This window comes from Sapajus apella, unplaced genomic scaffold (assembly GCF_009761245.1).
Source record: "Sapajus apella isolate SASKATOON/1434 unplaced genomic scaffold, GSC_monkey_1.0 scaffold6, whole genome shotgun sequence".
Taxonomy (NCBI): Eukaryota; Metazoa; Chordata; class Mammalia; order Primates; family Cebidae; genus Sapajus; species Sapajus apella.
In genome coordinates this window covers 8,811,985-8,833,742 of record NW_022436946.1, presented here as the reverse complement: position 1 = coordinate 8,833,742, position 21,758 = coordinate 8,811,985, and positions in this window count along the sequence as shown.

Sequence of the window (21,758 nt, the reverse complement as noted above, 5' to 3'; positions counted from 1 at the left end):
TCCCCTGCCCCAACAGGCCCTGGTGTGTGATATTCCCTCCCCGTGTCCATGTGTTCACATTGTTCAATGTTCAGCCCACTTATGAGTGAGAACATGTGGTGTTTGGTTTTCTGTTTTTGTGTCAAATTGCTGAGAATGATGGTTTCCAGTTCACTAGGGCACATGTATACTTTTGTAACAAACTTGCACATTCTGCACATGTACCTTAGAACTTAAAGTATAATAATAAAAATAAATTAATTAATTAATTAAAAAAAGAAATGCTACTGATTTTTCTATATTGATTTTATATCCTGTCATTTTACTGAATTTGTTTATTAGTTCTAAAATTTTGTGGGATAGGCAGAGCAAAAGTGCCAAACAGAACCCTCCAACAATGATCCTCCTCACAAGAACACCAAATTGAACAACTGTTCACACAAGAAATAGCCTCCATAAGAACCAAAAATCAGGTGAGCAATAATAGTACCTGGTATTAATATCATATTAAGGAAAGAAGCACTGAAGAGGGTAAGAAAGAAAGTTTAGAAATACCAAAATCATCTTCCCCTGGCAACAGCCACATACTGCAGAGAGACAATCTGTGTACTGGGGGGAGAGACAGACAGACTGTGTGACTCTGCATTGAAACTCAGTGCTGTCTGTCCTAGTGGAAGGCAGCATGGGTCAGAACCCAGCCAGTGCCCATGGAAAGAGCATTTAGGCCAGTCCTAGCCAAAGGGAAATTGTCCATCCCAGCAGTCAGAACCTAACAAAAAGGGCTCTGGGGATCTAAATAAACTTGAAAGACAATCTAGGCCACAAGGACTGCAGTTCCTAGGTATGTCCTGGTTCTGTGCTGGGCTCAGAGCCAGCAAACTTGGTGTGCATATGACGGACCTAGTGAGACATCAGCTGAGGCAGCTGAGGGAGTACTTGTATCACCCCTCCCCTAAACGCAGGCAGTGCAACTTGCAGCACTGGGAGACAGAACAGATGAAACTACACAGAACTTTGTTCTGTAACTTGGTTACCAGTTCAGCTTCAGAAGAATAGACACCAGGCAGAGTCCCAAGGCCTCCATTCCAGGCCCTAGCCCCTGGATAATGTTTCTAGAGACACACTGGACTAGGGGGAACCTGCTGTCTTGGAAGGAAAGATTCAGTTATGGCAGGATTCATCACCAACTGACTAAAGTGCCCTTGGGCCCTAAATAAACACCAGTGGCTTAAACATTCATAAACATCAGACCACCCAGAAAAACATGACCTCACCAAATGAACTAAAAAAAGGCACTAGTGATCAGTGCCTTTTACCTTCTACCTTGATTGTGAGGCCTCTCCAGCCACAGGGAACTGTTAGTCCATCAAACGTCTTTGTTTTGTAAATTGCCCAGTCTCTATGGCTTTCCCAGCATCAATTGTTATGTTTCCTCTTTCTTTTCTTTTTTTTTTCTTAGTTTAGCTAAAGGTTTTTCCAATTTTATTAACTCTCTTCTGAAAAATAATTGTCATTTTATTTTTTCTATTGATTTTTTAAGTCTATTTCACTTAATCTGCTCTATTATTTATTATTTTTCCAGCTAACCCTGTGCTTGGTTTATTATCTTGTTTCGTATTCCTTGAGATATAGATTGTTCATATTTAGCTCTCCTTTTAAAATGTAGACATTTACCAATATAAACTTTTACCTTTAGTACTACGTTTGCTGCACCTTGTCAGATTGTTATGTTGTGGGTTCCAAATAATTTTTCTTAAGATCTCTTCTTATTTCCTGTGTGATTTCTTTTTTGATTCATTTATTGTTCATATGTGTTAATTTTGACTTCTATGAATTTTTTCTTTTTCCTCATTTTGATGTAGTTTCATTCTATCATGATCAGATAAGATACTTGGTATGATTTTAATCATCTAAAATTTGTTAATACTTGTTTTGTAACTTAACCTGTGATCGATCATTGAAAATCTTCCATGTGCATTTGAGAAAACTGTATATTCTGTTGCTGTTTGTTTCTGTATTTATATATAGAAATAAATAAAACATTTCTTATTTGTGATAGATGTTTTGTATATATATGATAGAGCAAATGGATCTGTCTATAGATAGATAGAATAATAAGTATTGTTCATGTCCTCTGTTGTCTTATTGATCTTCTTTCTGGCTGGTCTACTCATTATGGAAAATGCATTGCTAAAACCTCATATTCTGTTACTGTGTTTCTGTCTACTTTTTCATTCAGTTCTGTTAGTGTGTCCTTCACGTATTTGGCAGCTCTGATGTTGTGCACATATATATCAGAACTATTTTATATCTCTGATAGATTGACTCTTTTATCACTATATAATGTCTTTCTTGTCTCTTGTGACAGTTTTTTACTTAAAGTCTGTTTGTATAAGTCTATTACTGCTCTATTTGATTGCCATTTGTATAAAATGTCTTTTTAGTCCCCTTTGTTTTTAGCCTATGTGATTTCTTAAATCTAAAGTAAATTTATTATAGATAGCATGTGGTTGGAACCTATGTCTCATTCATTTATCCAGCTAGCCATCCTATGTTTTTTGTTGGGGAGTTACATATTTACATTTATAGTAATTGCTAATAGGTTCTAATTTAATGCCATTTTGTTATTCTTATCTGCCTTCTTGTAGCTTTTTTGTCATTCTTTTCTTCCTATCTTCTTTTGGGTTTTGCAAACACACACACCCACACACACACACACACACACACAACACATATTTGGTAGTGATATGCTTTTATTTTTTTCTTGTTTTACCTTGTGTATCTTCTATAGTTATTTTCTTTGTGGTTACTATGAGGCTTACATAAAACTTCTTGTATTTATCAAAATCTGCTTTAACTTGATAACAACTTAACTTCAATCACAGTAAAACTACTGTTTTACTACTCCCTCTCTCATTTTATGTTACCGATGTCACAAATTGCATCATTTTACATTGTATATCCAAAATAAAATATTTTATAATTATAGTTTCACATATATATATAGTTTCATGTGTGTATGTATGCGTGTATATATATATATATATATATATATATATATATATAATACAAAGAGAGAAAGAGAGAGAGAGAAACAGAGACAGAAAGTCTGTTGCCCAGACTGGAATGCAGTGGCATAACCATGACTCACTGCAGCCTCAACTTCCCAAGATGAAGTGACCCTCATACCTCAGCCTTCCAAGTAGATGGGACTACAGGTGTGCACCAACACACCCAGCTAATTAAAAAAAAAAAAAAAGATTTATAGAGATGGAGTCTTGATGTGTTGCCAAGGCCTGTCTTGAACTCCAAAACTCAAGTTATCCCCCTGCTTTGGCCTCCTAATGTGCTGGGATTATAGGCATGAGCCACTGTGGCAGGGCTTAAGATGTTGTCTCTTTACCTTTATGCTACAAGTAAATGTGATTTATATACCACCATTATATTATTACAGTATTGCGTATTTTGTTTAAATATTCATCTTTACCAGTGAGCTTTATATTTTCATATGCTTTAATGCTGCTGCCTAGTGTCCATTAATTTCAATTTGAAGGATTCTCTTTAGTATTTTTTGTAAGGCAGGTCTAGTAGTGATGAACTTCCTCAGCTTTTGCATATCTGGGAAAGTCTTCCTTTCTCCTTCATTTTGCTACATATAATATCTTTGGTTTGCAGTATCTTTCTGTTTTTAGCACTTTAAATATCTCATTTAACTCCTTTCTATCCTGCCAGGCTTCTGATTAGAAATCCACTGATGGTTTTATGAGTGCTTCTTTATATATGACATGTTACTTTTCACTTGCTGCTTTTAAAATTCTCTTGTTGTCTTTGATTTCTGACAATAGCAAACAATTATGTTTCTATGTGAATTTCTTTAGAATTGTCTTGTTTGAAGTCTGTTGAGTTTCCTGAATCTATTTATTTCTTAGATTTGAAGTTTCTAGTCATTATTTCTGCAAATAAGCTTTATGCCTCATTCTCTTTATCTCTCTTCTCTTTCAGAAAATTTTGTGTGTGTGTGCACATGTGTGTGTGTGTGTATATATTAGTCTTCTTGATAATGTCTCATAAATCACTTCGACATTCTTCACTCTTCTTCATTCTTTTTCCTCTTTTGAGCTGCATAATTCCAAATGACCAGTTTTTAAAATTCATTTATTCTTACTCTGCTTGTTCACGTTTTCAGTTTAACACCTCTAGTAAGTTTTTCAATCCAATTATTATATTTTTCAGCACCAAAATTTCTGTTTTTTAAAAATATTTTGTTCTACCTCTTTGTTGATATTCTAATTTTGTCCATGCATTTATTTTCATGAGGTCCTTGAGCATCTTGATGACAGCTATTTTGAGTATTTTTTTCAACTGATTTATATACACCTTTTCTTTAGGGTTGATTTCTGGAAATTTATTTGATAGGGCCGTGTTTTTCCTGTTTCTCTGTATGACTTATGACTTTGTGTTGAAAGCTGTACCTTTGAAAACAAACAAATAAACCTCCCTTAACATTTATGAGCTGGCTTTATACAAGAAAAGATTTTCATTGGCTAGCACATCTAGAGATTCTGGATGCTTCTCAACCCTTTTCTGTGGATGCATGTTTTCTAGAACTATGCATGTACATATCCAATTAGAGGGATTTACTGGCTTATTTCTCCAGTAGTACTCTTTAGTGCTGTCTATAATATTTCAGGTTTTCTCAAGTTGCCACAATCTGCCTACATCTCTTTCATTCTCAGCAATCCCCAGGATTCTAGAGTATGCCTGAGATAAGTGCTCTGAGTTAGACAAGACAGAAGAAAATACCCTGGGTAATTCCTTGAAAAGCTGGACTGCTGGAAGAATGCTCCACTCTTCTCTTTCCTGTAGAAAAAGAGAGTCCATCCAGCTGCATTGGTATCTGTCTGCTGTATTGCAGATCCTCTTAAACAACAGTAAATCGATCAGCTGTCTTTTATTCTCAGAGGTCTCTAGGCATCTAGAGTATGCCAGGTTCTGTTCTGTCAGCACTGAGAGGGACAACCAATCTCTTGGGCAACCCACACAACAAGCTGGAACACTGGACATATGCTTTAAGTCTATGCCTCTCCAAAAGTAAATTAGCAGTTTTCTCCCACTTTTGTACTAAATTGGTGAATGGTCTATAGTGAGTGCATGCTAATAAAAATCATTGCTTTTTCTTTTTTCATCCTCAACTCTGGTACTTTTTCTTATCAACACTTAGATTCAGCCAAAAAATCAACAAGTCCTTCGAGTGGGCCCCTAAAATCTAAGTGTTAGCCATTATCTTTCAGTCTTTTCTTTCCTTCCCCAGGGAGAAGCTGGAAACTGAAGTCTTCTCTAAATTGTGCTACTCTCAGCTAGGGGAAGGGACTATGGTGAATGGTTACATGTTAGATCAAGTTGTCATCTTTGTTCTCAGCAGATTTTTACTTGGCACACTTTCCTTTCAGCACTTAGGATCGGGCAACATAGAAGCCAGCTCCTCAGCCAGCACCCGAATCAGACAAAAGTCAGAATGTTAAATGCATAGTCTAGTGTTCTCTATTCCTTTCCAGGGAAAAGACAAGAGCTCAGAGTTCTCTCAATCACATCATGCCATGCCTTGGGGAAGAATTATGATTAGTGCCAGGAATTTTTCTAGCAGCTTCAATGTGGCTGATTTCACCTTTGTTATGTGTGCACTCTCAACTGGCTTTGAAATTCTCACAGAAAGCATTGGTTCATGTGCTACTGTTGTGTTGGTGTTTTACTCGGAGAGAAGGAGGGTTTGTGTGTGTGTTTTTTTTAAATTCTACCAACTTTTAGATTTAAGTGGCTACTTTTATCATTGATTTTTCAAACTAGCATTTAGAGAAGTATTCCACCCACTGTTTATTAAATCAAATTAGTAAAGTTTTTAGAAATGAGTCATGCCTAGAAATCATTGCATTCTGCCTTATAGTTAATAGCATCCTCTAAAGTATATCAGTACCTCAAATAATTGCATATGCACTGTAAAACACACTTCTGTATCATTCTCTTAAGGTTGAAAAATGCTAAAATAAGTAGTCTACCTAAAATATGTTGTTTATATTACATGTTAATTTTTATGTAAGTCTTTATTCACCTATTTATCTGTAATTCATATGAAAGAAAATTAAATATTAAGGGAAATGCTATTTTTTCTGCAAATAAATTCAGTGAAAGAAATAAGGCAATAAGTTCTCTAATTGTTTTTGTAGCTAGAGTTGTAAATAATACAAAAACTGGAGTAATGCAATTTTTAGTTTTGTGGAAATGTATACTTTAAGAAACAATTTTTCTATTAAAATGTTTCCAACTGCTTTTGAAATGTTTTAATTAAAAGTTAGTATGGTTTTAGGCCAATCATAAAACAATCATGCCCTATCTTTAAAATCATGTATAATACAAAATAGAAAGTAAAACTTGATCGTTTAGTAGATGTAGCTTGTTCCTGGAATTTAAATCAGCCAAGTAAAGTCTTCTAAACATGTATATAAGTTGTAGAAAATGAGCATGTAAAATTTACATGGCAAGATATTAGAAGGATTAGAGCAAAATACAGCGATTTTAAACTAATAATATTTTAGCCAAAATAAAGAAGCAAAGTGAAAAAATGGCTTAAGAAGTATAAACTGTTCATGATGTAGATGGAATATAAAAGATAAATGGATACAAATAAAGACAGGACACAAAATATGTAGTAATAACAATTAAAATTACACAAAAGTTTATAATGTTGGCATTTTAACTATATTAACCTAAGACTATTCACCAACCAGAAAATAAATTTCAGTGTATTCTGATTTAATGATTCTGTATGTTTATGATTTCTTAGTGATTTCTTTTTATATTCCCATCCAAGGTTCTGCCATTGAACACCAAATTGTCCTGCTGACTATCAACTGACACGCCCTTAGCCAATGAAACATTATTAGATTCAAGTGTTATATCTATAGAATCATGTTACTGATCCTTAGGGTACAACATTGTTTTTTGTAGCTTTCAAACACTGCTCTTTTTTTCCAAATGAAAGCTTTCAAGCTGCCATGTATATGAGAAAAGAAAAATTTATACATGTTCTTGTTTTCAGCTCAAAAGGTTTGTTTCTTTATTTAGAAGCTTTCAAAGGTTTTTACTCTTCTAGGGATATTCTGTTTTATGTTGCTGTATCAGTCTCAGAGTTTTCAGGAATGGGCCAGAGAAAAGAGATAGAAGGAAGGAGAAAAGAAAAGAAATCCATTTATTTAAATATAATCTTTTGAAAATGTGATTCTAAACATTCAGTTCCCAGTATATTCCACAAAGTCACCTTTTTTTTTTTTTTTTTTCAGTTTTGGTAAGAAAATAAACTGACAAACTCAACTTCTTAACTGCTTCGTGGTCTACTGAGGTTTGGATAAAAGAGAGAGAATAAAACATGAAGAAGTAACAGCAAAATTCACATATATTTGTTCTCAGGGTAGTTACAAAATATATTTTTATGGAGCTTCTGAAATATATCCCTAGTACAGGTATTGATCGACTTACGACTTATGCAACTTACGACCATTCGACTTTACGACCACAATCGCTAGCCACGACTGCTCCGCGTCTGGCAGCGCAAACGTTGCCCAGCTGGGCGTACGACAGTGCGGACCAGCTTCAGGCGGCACTACCATCTCCGAGTGCATATAGCCTACTCAACTTACGACCAAATCATGTTACAACTGGTCTGTTGGAACCAGTGGTGGTCATAAGTCAAGCACTGGCTGTATATAACGGATATACTCATGCAAAATGTCAAATTTAAAACGACATTTGCAGATAATAATTAAAAAGAAAATTGGTGTGTATTTCTATTTTGTGTTTATTCAATTTTAATTAACTGAAATCAGAAATAACCAATAACATTAAATAGTTTACATCTTTGTAATACTGGATTAGCAAAGTTTAGAGCTCTGTAATACTGAGTGAACATGAACCATTCTGCACCCACCCACCAACTCAACCCACAAAATAGAAAAAAATTTCCCTGTAATCCCAACACTCTGGGAGGCCAAGGCAGGTGGATCATGAGGTCAGGAGTTTGAAACCAGCCTGACCAACATAGTGAAACCTCGTCTCTACTAAAAATACAAAAATTAGCTGGGTGTGGTGGCACACGCCTGTAATCCCAGCTACTCAGGAGGCTGAGGCAGGAGAATTGCTTGAACCTGGGAGGCGGAGTTTGCAGTGAGCCAAGATCGTGCCACTGCACTCCAGCCTGGGCGACAGAGTGAGACTTTGTCTCAAAAAAATAAAAAAAAAAGAAAAGAAAAAAAAATTTCCAACTGTGGCAGAGCATAGTATCTTACGAGAAAACAATATAAATTTAAAAAATATTTTTAAAAGCTCTCGTGCTAAAACCAAACAAGAACAGAAAATAAAAAGAAATCTCATGTATAAACTTAATGTAAACACAATTTTAGATGAAGGAAGTACAAGTCAGCTGTATGTCAAAGAATAATGTGTGGTATACAAATGTGGTGTCTTCCTATTCATTGCTAGTGCTATTGCACATTACTTTTTAGTGGCCAAAAGTAACAGAGAGAGTGGTTCAGTTGTAGTCCTTGCCTGTTGGAATCACAACATTCTCAATTCACATGACAAGCCATCCAGGGAATGAAATTCCCTATCTCCCAGTACATGTGCTAGTCTTGGCAATAAAATACACAGGTAGAGGACAAAACAAATGGGAATCTAGTAAAAGTGTTGTGTCTATTATAAAATTTCTTTACAGAGTCATGAAGAAAAATGACAGGTCAAAAGAACCACATGTACTTGTCTGAATTGACAGTTATTCAAAACCACAACTTCCATATTATTTTTTTCCTCTTTAAGTTTCAAACCAGTACCTACTACAAGTAATCCAGTATAAGATCCAGCATATTTCTCAAATGCTGTCCATCATCATGCGCATGTCATTACAGTTCAGTCTCCTCTGGCATTTCAACTCAGGCTATTTACTACCAGCTTCTTTTCTTTTAATCTCTATTCATTAAGCACATCTTACTCTTGCTGAAACAGTAATTACTACCATTCACGTGAAGAGCAAGACAATGCCATGAAAACTGGCATTGCTATTTAGTTTGTACTTTCAGGTATAATCAATGGTTTAAGGAAAACATAAGAATAAAATTTGGAAAAGAAGAGAAACATTCATGGTAGAAATCTTGAAAAACAAGTGAAATTAACATGGGAAATAGAAATAATGTAAGAGTTCATCAGGTTACCACATACAAGATCAATAAACTAAAATTAGTTGATTTTTGTACAGTATTTGTTGGGAGTACATTTACCATGAAATGCAAAATGCTCAATTATGTTTGAATTTAAGATAACCAATGAATAAATTTTTACTATAAATGTAGCCCACATACTGCATGGGACATACTTATAGAAAAAGTTACTAATTGCTGCTAAATATGACAATCTTAATTGTGAAAAATATCACACATACTTATGAATATATAAACATATCTTTAAATATACATGTTTATATAAATATAAATACTTGTGTCCTGTGCCCCACACACAGCTTAAGAAACAGAACACTGACAAACATTTAAATTTCATTCTTTGCTTTTTATAAATAGTGTAATCTCATCTCTCCACCTCTAGATGACCAATATACTGAAATTATTATTTTAACGCTTTCTAATATAAGCTTAACAGCCTCAAATGTATATCTACATAATGTATTATTAACTTTTACCTGTTTATAAAAATACTATAATAATGTTTTGTACTGATTATATAATTGATTAATGTTTGGTGAAAGCATTCATAAATACTGAAGCATCCTCCTGTATTTCATTATTCCATGCAATCCAACATATAATTTGAATGTACCAAAGTTATTAATGTACTGTGCTGACTATAAGAATGTGCAATTTATAAGTTATTTGTAATATTTTACTAAGTTTTATACAAGATTGTGTATATTGTATACTCAAAGTATATAATATGTAAAATCCACAGTGTATGTATATATATATTTTTATATATACACATATAAATTTATATTCATATCTATGATTTTATATACAATACCTCCCCCCCTTATCCATGGTAAATACATTCCAAGACCTCCAGTGGATGCCTGTACTACAGATTATTCAAACCCTATATACGCGGTTTTTCCTGTACATATGTATGTATGATAAAGTTTAATTTATAAATTAGGCACAATAAAAGATTAACAATAAAAAAAGAATAATTACAACAATATGCTGTAGTAAATGTTATGGGAACAGGGTCTTTTTCTCTTTCTAAAAATATCTTTGATGTGTAGTATGATAACATATTTCCTTGTTATGATGTGGGATGACATACCTATGTAATGTGATGCAGTGATGTGAATGAAGTAGGCATTGTAGCATTATGCTACCAGTCACCTTCTTACAGTAGTCACAAAAAGATAATCTGCTTTGAGTAATCCTGGATCATGGAGCTGTGATGGTGTTGATGATGTTGATGACAGGCAAGTAATGTAGGTAGGATGAATACAAATGGAAAGATGACTCATATCTCGGGTGGGACAAAGCATCTATGACATGAATCATAACATGGTACAATATTTCTTTAGGGTATTCAGAATGGCATACAATTTACAACTTATGAATTATTTCTTGAATTTTCTATTTAAAAATTTCAGACTGTAGTTGACTGTGGTAAATTTAAAGAAAGTGCAACTGTGGGTAAGGATATGTTTTGCATGTGTGTATACTGACAATTTCAAGGAACACACATTAAAATTAGCTCATTAAGATATGCAGCTTTTTAACTTTATTTGATATTATCTTGGTATGTTCAGGCTGCTGTAAAAAGAAAAACAAAAGCTGGGTAGCTTAGAAGTAGCACATTTATTTCTTACAGTTCTGGATTTTGGGAAGCCTAATATCATGGAAAAGGTAAATTTAATATCTGGTAAGAGTCCACTTTCAGATTTATAGATGTTGCCTTCTAGCTGTGTCCTCACATGATGAAAAGGGTAAACAGTCTCTTTGGGGCCTTTTCAAAAGGCACTATGGAACCACAAAAAAACCTGGAATAGCCAAGGCACTTGTGAGAAAAAGAACAAAGAGGGCCGGGTGCGGTGGCTCAAGCCTGTAATCCCAGCACTTTGGGAGGCTGAGGCGGGTGGATCACGAGGTCAAGAGATCGAGACCATCCTGGTCAACATGGTGAAACCCCATCTCTACTAAAAATACAAAAAATTAGCTGGGCATGGTGATGCGTGCCTGTAATCCCAGCTATTCAGGAGGCTGAGACAGGAGAATTGCCTGAACCCAGGAGGCAGAGGTTGTGGTGAGCCGAGATCGCGCCATTGCACTCCAGCCTGGGTAACATGAGTGAAACCCCATCTCAAAAAAAAAAAAAAAAAAAGAACAAAGATAGAGGTGTTACATTACTAGATTTCAAACTATACTATAAGGCCATAATGATTAAAACAACCAATATGATATTGGAAAAACTATACATGCTGACCAATGGAACAGAATAAAGAGTCCAGAAATGAACCCACCCATGTAAGATCAGCTGACTTTCAACAAAGGTGCCAAGAATATGCAATTGAAAAAGCACAATATCTTTAATAAATTATCCTGAAAAAAATACGATTTCCACATGCAGAAGAATGAAATTAGACCCTTACCTCATGCTATATAAAAAAATCAACTCAAGATGAATTAAAGACTTAAACATAAAACCCCAAACTCTAAAAGTACTAGAAGAAAACATAGGGGAAAAACTACATGACATTGGTCTGGGCAGATATTTTGGATTTGGCTCCAAAAATGTAGGTAACAAAAGCAAAAATAGACAAATGGGATTATGTCAAACTAAATAGCTTCTGCACAGCAAAGGAAACAACTATGTAGAGGTAATTGTTAATCTAAACATTAGGGAAATGCAAATTAAAATTACAATGAGATATAATCACATCTATCAAAATGGGTTTTATCATAATGACAAAAGATAAGAAGTGTTGGTGAGGATGTAGAGAAAAGGGAACTCTTCTATGTTGTTGGTGGGAATGTAAATTAGTACAGCCATTATGGAAAGCACTTAAATTAGTACAGCCATTAGGTAAACCACTTCTGGTTTACCTAAAAAATTTGAAATTGATTTGTCTAAGAGATGCCTGCACTCCCATGTTTACTGCCTCACTGCTTGCAATTGTCAAGGAAAATAATCAGCCTAAGTGTCCATTAGTAGATACATAGATACAAAACATTTGGTATATATAGAATTCTAGTGCACAGCATGGTAGACATAATCAATAACATCGCACATTTCAAATTGTTAAGAGAGTAAATTTTAAATGTTCTAATCACAAAAAAACTTAAGTGTTTGAGGTGACAGATATGTCAACTAGTTTGATTTAATTATCCCACATTGTATTCATACATTACAACATCGTATTGTACCGCATAAATTTATACAATTATAGGTTGTCAATTTACAACAACAAAAATAAGTATAAGACACAAAAATTGAGCCTGTAGTCCTAGAGTAAACACTCACTTCTTCCACCAAAGGAGGACACAGACATATCTAGAAGGTGAAATTATAAGGGCACAAATGTCATTCAAGAATGTTCTACACTCATGGCCTAATCACTTCCCAAAGTTACCCCCATTTCCAGATATCATCACCCTCAGGGGTAGAATTTAAACATATAAATATTTGGTCATTGCAAATAATTAATTTTATTTTTCAAAGCTTTCTGTGTCAATTTACAGTACTAATACATTTATGTTAGTGAATGTTGTGCCACATAGTCAATATCACATTTCTTGATGCAACAATATTTATTGAATATATTCTATATGCCAGGCATTGTTTTAGGTACTACTTTCCTTTAAATAAGCTTTTTATTTTAGAATAATCTTAAATTTACAGAAAAGTGACAAAAATAATACAGAGAATTCCAGTTTTTTCCTCTCCTTTGTTCTCCTCAGGGACATGTATTTTAAGATCTGCCAATGTGGTAGACATGAAATGTTATTTTATTTTATTTTGATTTTCCCTAAATACTACTATACTATCTTTTGTAAGACATCTTAGCATAGTAGTATTTCTTTTTGTATATACACAGAAGATGTCTTAGTATAGTAATATTTAGTATTCAGTAGTGTATATATATATATATATATATATATATATGTATATATATAAATAATATACAAAAGATATCTTAGTGTAGTAGTATTTAGTAGTATTTAATATTTATACATTTTATGACTTAAGACTTAGTTCTATTGGTTTGACTTTTTATTCTTCATTTATATAATTATATAAAGAATATAAATCTTTTTCAGTTAACTTTTTGCAATACCTTTTCCTGGTTTATCAACTGTTCTTTTAATTCTATGTTTAAAAAGCTTTAAATATTTGTCTCTCAATATTATTACCATGAACAAATTTTCTAATGCTGAAGAAACATTGCTTATCTTAAATAAACTAACTGATCGTGATGTACCATGTTGTATATGCATGGAGATTCTCAGTTTGTTAATGTTTGTTAAGTATTTTCATCTATATTTATGAATGTCCTTGTCTGATGTAGGTGCCAAGGATGTTAACAACATAATGTAAGTTGGAGAGTGTTTATCTTGCTTTATGTAAAATTAAAAATACTTGCTTCTTGAAAATTTAATAGAATTTGAATTTAAAATGATCTGGGCTTTGGTTTTATTTTTTCATTTTTTGTTTTTTTGTGGGGAGAGTTTAAACCAGATACCACAATTTCGATATTCTACTATTTTTTCATGAGTGTATTTTGCTTATTTACATTTTCTCAAACCTTTTACGTTTCACTCATTTTATAATATATTGATATGTAGTTATTTATAATAGTATATTTCTATTATTTTTATGATACTAAACTTTAAACTTTAAAAAATATTTCCAGGGGACCTCTGCTAATAGTATATGTCTATTATTTTTATGATACTATACTTTAAACTTTAAAAACCATTTCCAGGGGACTCTCCTATTCCAAGGCCAAATAGGAACAGCTCTGGAGCACAGTTCCCAGCAAGAGTGATGCAGAAGGAGAGTGATCTCTGCATTTTCAACCAAGGTACCAGGTTCATCTCAGTGGGACTGGCTAGAAAGTGGGTTAGCCCAAGGAGGGCAAATCAAAGCAGGGTGGGGCATTGCCAGGAAAGCAGGGTCTGGAGTGGACCTCCAGCAAACCTGCAGCAGAGAGTTCTGACTGTTAGAAGAAAAACTAAAAAACAGAAAGAAATAGCTTCAACATCAACAGAAAGACAACCACTCAGAGACCCCACCTGAAAGTCACCAATTTTAAAGACCAAAGGTAGATAAATCTACAAAGATAAGAAGAAACCAAGGCCAGGCGCGGTGGCTCAAGCCTGTAATCCCAGCACTTTGGGAGGCCGAGGCGGGTGGATCACGAGGTCAAGAGATCGAGACCATCCTGGTCAACATGGTGAAACCCCGTCTCTACTAAAAATACCAAAAATTAGCTGGGCATGGTGGCGTGTGCCTATAATCCCAGCGACTCAGGAGGCTGAGGCAGGAGAATTGCCTGAACCTGAGAGGCGGATGTTGCGGTGAGCCGAGATCGCGCCATTGCACTCCAGCCTGGGTAACAAGAGTGAAAATCCGTCTCAAAAAAAAAAAAAAGAAGAAACCAGAGCAAAAAGGCTGAAATTGTCAAAAATCAGAAAGCTTTTTCTCCTCCAAGGGATCACAGCTCCTCAAAAGCAAGGGAACAAAACTAGATGGAGAATGACTTTGACAAATTGACAGAAGCAGGCTTCAGAAGGTGGCTAATAACAAAATTCTTCGAGCAGAAGGAGCATGTTCTAACCCAACACAAGGAAACTAAGAAGGTTGAAAAAATGTTAAACAAAGCATATGCAAGTTTCAATAGCCCAATTGATCAGCAGAAGAAAGATATCAGAGACTGAAGGTCAACTCAATGAAATAAAACAAGAAGGCAAGATTAGAGAAAAAAGAGTGAAAAGGAATGAACATACCCCCAAGAAATATTCAATTATGTGAAAAGACCAAATCTATGTTTGATCGGTGTACCTGAATATGATGAGGAGAATGAAACAAAATTGAGAAACACTCTTCAGAATATTATCCAAGAGAACTTCCCAACCTAGCAAGGTAGACCAACAATCAAATTCAGGAAATACAGAGAACACCACAAATATATTCCTCAAGAAGAGCAACCCCAAGGCAGATAGTTGTTAGATTCACCAGGGATGAAATGAAGAAAACAATGCTAAGGGCAGCCAGAGAGAAAGATCAGGTTACCCACAAAAAGAAGCCCATCAGACTCACAGTGGATCTCTTGGCAGAAACCCTTCAAGCCAGAATAAAGTGGGGGCCAATATTCAATATCCTTAAAGAAAAGAGCTTTCAACCCGGAATTCCATATCCAGCCAGACTAAGCTTCATAAGCAAAGGAGAAATAAAATCCTTTAAGGATGAGCAATTGCTAGGAGATTTTGTTACCACCAGGCCAGCCTTACAAGAGCTCCTGAAGGAAGTACTAGACATCAAAAGGAAAAACCATTACCAGCCACTGAATAAACATACCAAATGTCGATGTATAGGCCGTCAACACAATGAAGAAACTGCACTAACTAATGGACAAATCAACCAGCTAGTATCAAAGTGGCAGAATCAAATTCACACATAACAATATTAACCTTAAATGTAAATGGGCTAAATGCCCCAATCAAAAGACACAGACTGGCAAATTGGATAAAACGTCAACACCCATTGGTGTGCTGTATCCAGGAGACTCGTCTCATATGCAAAGACACACATAGGCTCAAAATAAAGGGGTGGAGGAAGATTTATCAAGAAAATGCAGAGCAAGAAAAAGCAGGGGTTGCAATACTAGTCTGATAAAACAGACTTTCAATCAGCAAATATCAAAAGAGACAAAGAAGGGCATTGTATAATGGTAAAGTGATCATTGATAAAGGCATTGCAACAAGAAAAGCTAACTATCCTAAATATGTATGGACCCAATACAGGAGCACCCAGACACATAAAAAAAGTTATTAACAACCTACAAAGAGACTTAGACTCCAACATAGTGATAGTGGGTGACTTAAACACTCCATTCTCAATATTAGATAGATTAACAAGACAGAAAATTAACAAGTATATCCAGGACTTGAACTCAGATCTGGACCAAGTGGACCTAATAGACATCTACAGAACTCTCCACCTCAAATCCACAGAATATACATTCTTCTCAGCATCACATTGCACTTACTCTAAAGTTGACCATGTAAGTGGAAGTAAATCATTCTTCAGCAAATCAAGAGAATGGAAATCATAACAACAGTCTCTCAGACCACAGTGCAAACAAATTAGAACTCAGGATTAAGAAACTCACTCAAAACCATACAACTACATGGAAACTGAACAACCTGCTCCTGACAACTACTGGATAAACAATGATATGAAGGCAGAAATAATGATGTTCTTTGAAACCCATGAGAATGAAGACACAGCTTAATCTCTGGGACACATTTAAAGCAATGTCTAAAGGAAAATTTATAGCACTAAATGGCCACATGAAAAGAGAGGTAAGATCTCAGATTGACACCCTAATGTTAAAAGAACTAAGGAGCAAGATCAAGCAATTTCAAAAGCTAGCAGAGGACAAGAAATAACTAAGATTAGAGCAGAACTAAAGGAGATAGAGACAGAAAAAAACCTTCAAAAAATCAATAAATCCAGGAGCTGGTTTTTTGAGAAGATCAATAAAATAGATAGAATGCTAGCTAGACTAATAAAAAAGAGAGAAGAATCAAATAGATGCAATAAAAAATGATAAAGGGGATATCACCACTGATTCCACAGAAATACAAACTACCATCAGAGATTACTACAAAGACCTCATAAACCAGTAAATCTAAAAGAAATGGATAAATTTCTGGACAGTTACACCCTCCCAAGACTAAACCAGGAAGAATTTGAATTCCTGAATAGACCAATAACAAGGTCTGAAGTTGAGTCAGCAATTAATAGTCTACCAACCAAAAAAAGTCCAGCACCAGATGGGTTCACAGCTGAATTCTACCAGAGGTACAAAGAGGAGCTGGCACCATTCCTTCCGAAAGGATTCCAAACAATACAAAAAGAGGGATTCCTCTGTAATTCATTTTATGAGACCAACATCATCCTGATACCAAAACCTGGCAGAGATACAACTAAAAAAGAAAATTTCAGACCAATATCTGATGAACATTGTTGTGAAAATCTTCAATAAAATACTGGCAAACCAAATCCAACAGAACATCAACAAGCTTATCCATCACTATCAAGTCAGCTTCATCCCTGGGATGCAAGGCTGGTTCAACATATGCAAATCTATAAATGTAATTCATCACATAAACAGAACCAAGGACAAAAACTACGTGATTATCTCAATAGATGCAGAGAAGGCCTTCAACAAAATTCAATAGCCCTTTATGCTAAAACTCTCAATAAACTAGGTATCGATGGAACATATATCAAAATAATAAAAGCTAGTAATGACCAATCCACAGCCAATATCATACTGAATGGGCAAAACCTGGAAGCATTTCCTTTGAAAACTGGCACAAGACAAGGGTGCCCTCTCTCACCACTCCTACTCAACACAGTATTGGAAGTTCTAGCCAGAGCAATCAGGCAAGAAAAAGAAATAAAGGATATTCAATCAGGAAAAGAGAAAGTCAAATTGTCTCTATTTGCAGATGACATGATTGTATATTCAGAAGACCCCATCATCTCAGCCCAAAATCTCCTTAAGCTGATAAGCAAATTCAGCAAAGTCTCAGGATACAAAATCAATGTGCAAAAATCACAAGCATTCCTATGCACCAATAACAGACAGAGAGCCAAATCATGAGTGAACTCCCATTCACAATTGCTACAAAGAGAATAAAATACCTAGGGATACAATTAACAGGGGACATGAAAGACCCGCTCAAGGAGAACTACAAACCATTGCACAAGGAAATAAGAGAGGACACAAACAGATGGAAAAAAATGCCATGCTCATGATTCAGAAGAATCAATATTGTGAAAATAGCCATACTGCCCAAAGTAATTTATAGATTCAATGCTATACCCATCAAGCTACCACTGACCTTCTTCAAAGAACTGGAAAAAAATCACCTTAACCTTCATATGGAACCAAAAAAGCCCACATAGCCAACACAATCCTAAATAACAAAAGCAAAGCTGGAGGCATCATGCTACCTGACTTCAAACAATACTACAAGGCTATAGTAATGAAAACTGCATGGTACTGGTACAAAAACAGAGATGCAGACCAATGGAACAGAACAGAGGCCTTGGAAGTAACACCATACATCTACAACCATCTGATCTTGGACAAAGCTGACAAAAACAAGCAATGTGGAAATGATTCCCTGTTTAACAAATGGTGTTGGGAAAACTGGCTAGCCATGTGCAGAAAGCTGAAACTGGACTCCTTCCTTACAACTTATACAAAAATTAACTCAAGATGGATTAAACATTTAAACATAAGATCTAACACCAAAAAACCTTAGAAGATAAGCTAGGCAATACCATTCACGACATATACATAGGCAAGGACTTTATGACTAAAACACCAAAAGCAATGACAGCAAAAGCCAAAACAGACAAATGGGATCTAATTAAACTGAAGAGCTTCTGCACAGCAAAAGAAACTATCATTAGTGTGAACTTGCAACCAACAGGATGGGAAACAATTTTTGCAATCTACCCATCTGACAAATGGCTAGTATCCAGAATCTACAAAGAACTTAAGCAAATTTACAAGAAAAAAACAACCCCATAAAAAAGTGAGCGAAAGATACGAACTGACACTTTTCAAAAGAAGACATTTATGCGGCCAAAAAACATATGAAAGAAACTCACCATCACTGGTCATTAGAGAAAGGCAAATCAAAACCACACTGAAATACCATCTCATGCCATTAGAATGGCAATCATTAACAAATCAGGAGACAACAGATGCTGGAGAGATGTGGAGAAATATGAATGGCTTTACACTGTTGGCTGGTGTATAAATTAGTTCAACCATTGTGGAAGAGAGTGTGATGACTCCTCAAGGATCTAGAACTAGAGATGCCATTTGACCTGCAGTCCCATTACTGTGTACATACCCAAAGGATTATAAATCATTCTATTATGAAGATACATGCACATGTATGTTCATTGCTGCACTGTTTACAATACCAAAGACTTGGAACCAACTCAAATACCCATCAATGATAGAATGGATAAAGAAAATGTGGCATATATATATATATATATACACACACACACAGGTATTGATCGACTTACGACCTATGCAACTTACGACCATTGGACTTTACTACCACAATCGCTAGCCACGACTACTCCGTGTCTGGCAGTGCAAATGTTGCCCAGCTGGGCGTACGACAGTGTGGACCAGCTTCCGGCAGCACTACCATCTCCGCGTGCACCATTTCAACTGTACATATAGCCTACTCAACTTATGACCAAATAGTGTTACGACCAGTCCGCAGTCCTGACCGTGGTCGTAAGTCGAGCACTATCTGTATGTGTATATACATATATATATATAATGGAATACTATGCAGCCATAAAAAAGGATGAGTTCATGTCCTTTGCAGGGACATGGATGAAGCTGGAAACCATAATTCTCAGCAAACTGACAGAAGAACAGAAAACCAAACACCACATGTTCTCACTCATAAATGGGTGTTGAACAATGAGAACACATGGAGACAGGGAGGGGAACATCACACACCAAGGCCTGTTGGGTGGTGGTGGGGCTAGGAGAGGGTTAGCAGGGGGTAGGGGGGACTGGGGAGTGATAATATTAGGAGAAATACCTAATGTAGATGATTCGGAGATGGATGCAGCAAACCACCATGGCGTGTGTATACCTATGTAACAATCCTGCACTGCATGATCTCCACATGTACCCCAGAATTTAAAGTATAATTTAAAAAATAAAAAATAAATAAATAAAACAAAAATAATATAATGGCTATGATTTTAAGTACTGCAGTAATAAGAAAGGTTAAGGAATGACCTCAATGATGCAGTTGATTGTAAGGAAACGGGTTTCCAAAGAGCAGTCATTAAAAGAGAAAATCTAACATAGCAAAAATTTTTTAAAAATGTACTTCCAATATTTATATTCTGCCTTGTACTTTTTCAACTAGTCATATAAATAATAGGTTACTCAATGTTATTATTCTTTCCAGGAATAACATTTTAACATCATCAATTTTTAAAATTATACTTTAAGTTCTGGTATACATGTGCAGAATGTGCAGGTTTGTTAGAAAGGTTTGCATGTGCCATGGTGGTTTTTGGCATCTATCACCCCATAATCTACATTAGGTATTTCTTCTAATGCTGTCCATCTCCTATTCCCCCATGCCCTGCTATCCCTCCCCCAGGCCCCCAACACCACAGATCACGGTGTATGATATTCTCCTCCCTGTGTCCATGTGTTCTCATTGTTCAACACCCACTTATGAGTGAGAACTTGTGATGTTTGGTTTTCAGTTCTTCTGTCAGTTTGCCGAGAACGATGGTTTCCAGCTTCATCCAGGTCCCTGCAAAGGACATGAACTCATCCTTTTTTATGGCTGCATAGCATTCCATAGTATATATGTGCCACATTTTCTTTATCCAGTCTATCATTGATGGGCAATTGGGTTGGTTCCAAGTCTTTGCTATTGTTAACAGTGCCACAGTAAACGTACATGTGCATATGTCTTCATAATAGAATGATTAATATATTTTGGATAAATACCCAGTAATGGGATTTCTGGGTCAAATGGTATTTCTATTTCTAGATCCTTCTGGAATTGCCACATTGTCTTCCACAATGGTTGAACTAATTTATACTTCCCCCAATAGTGTAAAAGCATTTCTATTTCTCCACATCCTTTCCAGCCTCTTTTGTCTCCTGATTTTTTAATGATCGCCATTCTAATTGGTGTGAGATGGTATCTCAAATTGGATTTGATTTGCATTTCTCCAATGACCAGTGATGATGAGCTTTTTTCATGTGTTTGTTGACTGCATGAATGTCTTGTTTTGAAAAGTGTCTGTTCATATCCTTCACCAACTTTTTGATGGGGTTGTTTGTTTTTTCTTTTAAATTTGTTTAAGTTATTTGTAGATTCTGGATACTAGCCATTTGTCAGATAGGTAGTCTGCAAAAATTGTTTCCCCTCTGTTGGTTTTGAGTTCAGTCTAATGATAGTTTCTTTTGCCACGCAGAAGCTCTTAAGTTTAACTAGATCCCATTTGTCTCTTTTGGCTTTTGCTGCCATTGCTTTTGGTGTCTTAGTCATGAAGTCCTTGCTCATGCCTATGTCCTGAATGGTATTTCCTAGGTTTTCTTTTAGGGTTTTTATGGTTTTAGGCCTTATGTTTAAATCTGTAATCCATTTGGAGTTAATTTTTTTTTTAAGGTTTAAGGAAAGGATCCAGTTTCAGCTTTCTGCATATGGCTAGTCAGTTTTTCCAAAACCATCTATTAAATAGGGAGTATCATCAATTTTTTAATGATAATTTTGTTTCACTTATTTGTGCTCTTATTTTTATCCTTCTATATTATGTGAATTATCTCTCCTTTCCTCCTTCCCAACCTCCCTCCCAACCTCTCTTCCTTCCTTCTGTCATTCCTTCCTCCCTCCCTCACTCCTTCCCTTCCTTCCTTCCTTTTCTTCCTTATTTCCTTT